The sequence below is a fragment of the Etheostoma spectabile genome, unplaced genomic scaffold (genome assembly GCF_008692095.1).
Source record: "Etheostoma spectabile isolate EspeVRDwgs_2016 unplaced genomic scaffold, UIUC_Espe_1.0 scaffold00018457, whole genome shotgun sequence".
NCBI lineage: Eukaryota > Metazoa > Chordata > Actinopteri > Perciformes > Percidae > Etheostoma > Etheostoma spectabile.
The window spans coordinates 15,142-18,472 of NW_022604265.1; the positions used below are offsets into that span (position 1 = coordinate 15,142).

Genomic DNA, 3,331 nt, shown 5'->3' on the forward strand with positions numbered 1-3,331 from the left:
TTAGGAAGGTTCCAACAGCTATCTTTTATGTGAGCTGATTGCTCACACGTTGACTATTCACATTGGTGTTTTAAAAAAGGCAGTGATTTTAGCTTTGATTTACTCATCAGCTCTTTTTTTAAGTGATTTTAGACGTGGAACGAGCCATCTTTTATTTCCCGTGGAGGTCCAAGTGAGAACGAGTGCAAAGAAGAGTGATGAAGAAGCCAAAAGAGAAAAGAGGGAAAGGAGTGTTATTGTTTTTAGGAAGCAGATTTACAGCTATACACTTTGCAAATCAGTGGCTCACCCTGGCCGCCATCAAAGATGCCATTTGGACCTCAAGAAATTGCTGGTAAGAAAGAACATGCAGATCCCCCCCTGTTTTGATCAATTGAGGTATTTCAGTGAAGTCTTTGGTCTTGGACAGTTACCTTCCAATCTAAAACTGTATATCCTATTGTCTCTGGAACAACAGTTGGCAGTTGGAGGAGTAATGGCTCTTTACAGTGAATATGCAAAAGAAGATGTTCACAAGTTCAGCCCAGGTAAATGCTCAGCCATATTCACACAGACCTAAACCTACTTACTTAATGCTGGTTACAATATTCTAAAATCACTGCCAGAGAAAAATGACAAAGAGTGATGTCATTTTTTAATAGTAATATTGGCAGTTTGTAATAAAGTGTTGGCTTTTTCCTTGCAAAGGTTTTTTTCCCAATAACATTTACAAGCATACCGTTAGTTACGGTGCCTGTGATTGTCACAATGTGGAGATCTGATACTTGCAGGTAGTGTGGCCAAGTGGTCTAAGGTGCTGGATTAAGGCTCCAGTCTCTCTGGAGGCGTGGGTTCAAATCCCACCACTGCCTTTTGCAAATATTACATAGCTGGAAGCCAACCAATTTGATGTCTTACAGCTGTGTCGTTTAGGCTGAACTTGAAGTAACTAGAATCATCCATCAATCACCTTGCTGAGATTGTTCCTTGTTAACCTGAGGTTCAACGATTGGTGAATCCTTCCTTTCCAGCACTTGGAGTAGAAAATCAGCAAATAATTGCGATAGTTAATCGTGATCTCTAATTGTCGTTATCATTTTGGCCATAACCGTGCAGCTCAGAGATTTTATCAAACCAGGTTAGGCAAGTAACCTTTCTGCTGACTTCTTGTAAAAAAAGCAACTAACACAACTCAAAGAAAGCTACTGCGATGGCTGGGAATCAAACCCAGGTCAACTGCTTGGAAGGCAGCTTTGCTCACCACTATACCACCATCACTGGACAGCAGTTTTTCACTTCAAATCTTGTAATACATCTGGGTATTGAGACTGGAAATGCACTCTATCACTGAAAGTCCCTCCAGGGGGTCCTGTGTTATCACAACATCCGAATGGGAAGTTCGTATGACAATGCTGGCTCCCTCGATAGCTCAGTGGTAGAGCGGAGGACTGTAGAGGCATAAAGCTGAAATCCTTAGGTCGCTGGTTCAACTCTGGCTCGAAGGATAAGTTTTCTTCAAGAGTTTCCTTCAGGGATCAATCAAGAATTCTGATTCTGATGTAGATATGGAAACCTACTTATTGACCCAAAAGCATGATACTTCTGCCGAGATAACATGAAACAAAAAAGAGGTGGGGTAGATATGAGCGCAGAAATCCTTTTACGACAGGCTTTACGTGAGATTCATGAAACGTTCGTATCACACCAATCAGAGAGTAAGAATGATCGTACATTGATAAATGCAGCGGCTGGAAAGCGACTTGATTTTGCCACTAAGAAGTGATAGTAGTATTGTGATGAATTTGCCTCGCGCGTGACAATCTTTTCCATCATATTCAATAACTAACCAGATTATTCAATCCATTCCTCTACTTAAATGCAAAGTAGTCTCATCAAGGACCTAAAGCACCCGAAGTAAGAATCATAAACCTAGACCAATGAACAAGGAGAGTCATGTCCTGCTCATTGTTCCTCATCTTCTTTCCCAGTTTTTTTCTATTGCGTGCAGTTGAAGCAGGATATGAAAACATGCTGTACTACAATTGTGCTGGCTCCTAATCTGGGTTAATTTAACAATAAACTGGATTTAAAGTACAGATTTGGGTTGGAACAGCACCTTGCTTCAGGGCTCGTCCGGGAGTTGAACCCGGGACCTCTCGCACCCGAAGCGAGAATCATACCCCTAGACCAACGAGCCACGTAAACATTATTAGCAATTTCCCATCAAGTAAATGTGACCAGTCAGTGACTCGAAAGCCACTGTTAAGAAGTTTGTTTGGCATGTGGTGTTTTTATGGCTCCACTGCCAGATTGAGCTTTCTGATTATATTGGACTAAAGACTACTTTTGAAGCAAAACATTTACCAACATTGGAACTTGAATTTTTTGGTCAAAAGTGACAGCAGATAAGCCTAGTTTCCACCATCTATTGGACGACAGACTACTTTTGTCAAAATTAGAAATTGAATATTGGTAAAAAAGAAATGCAGTTTGAAAGAGGAAATGCAGCTTGGATTTGTCACTGACTTGAAAGACTATGGTCAGGTAGATTGGCATGGGGTCTTTTCATGGCTCCCACTGCCCGATTCAGCTTTCGATCTCATTTGACAACAGGAAGAATTTGATACAAAATTTTTACCAAAACAAAGACTTGATTTTTGTCAGTAAAAATGATAGTATAATATAACAGCTCTCCACATGACACACACAGGGACCGTGACTAACATTACGTTTGTTAATATCACCAGACATAAGGCCACGTGGGTTATCTTTGGGCTGCTCTATGGTCTTCTGCAGAAGGATAAATCCCAGAGTTGGCTCACTCCAGGTTATTTAAGCACACAAACATCCCTGGGTGGACTTGAACCACCATCCTTTCAGTTAACAGCCGACTGCGCTGACCTATTGCGCCACAGAGACTGCGCCTGTCTGATGTTTTATGAGCGGGAGCTCGATCTTTAAGCCACAAGCATTTGCTTTATGGCCTTTTGAGGTTGAGCTGCACATGTCTGCTTATCAGGCTATTTCCTGTTACTCAGAAATTGGGGAAGCTGACTATGTGGAAATGGAGAAGCTGAACGTGCATTGTATTGTTCTTACATGTCAATTGGATTCTGACTTTCAATTCAAATATTTGGCATCCAAGTTTCAGAACTGATGATGTATCAGTCATTTGCTGGTGGTTTCTTGGTCACAGCAACAAGCTTGATCATTGACATACAGTTGCACGCCACGTATCACAAAACTGTTGGGTGGGGCCTTATATTTGCTTGTTTTACATCAAGTGACCTGCATACCAATGACTGCAAAGATTAATATGTACATGGCTTGCAGAACTGTACCTTCTAATAGA

At 41.2% G+C, this 3,331-nt stretch overlaps 2 non-coding genes across 2 annotated transcripts; one reads left to right on the forward strand and one right to left on the reverse strand.

Moving 5' to 3' along the window:
- The first annotated feature begins 769 nt into the window (after positions 1–769).
- trnal-aag (transfer RNA leucine (anticodon AAG)) lies at positions 770–851 on the forward strand. The gene has a single exon. It is a non-coding gene; the product is annotated as a tRNA-Leu (tRNA).
- Positions 852–2,104: 1,253 nt separating this feature from the next.
- On the reverse strand, positions 2,105–2,176 carry trnap-cgg (transfer RNA proline (anticodon CGG)). The gene has a single exon. It is a non-coding gene; the product is annotated as a tRNA-Pro (tRNA).
- Between the last annotated feature and the right edge of the window lie 1,155 nt (positions 2,177–3,331).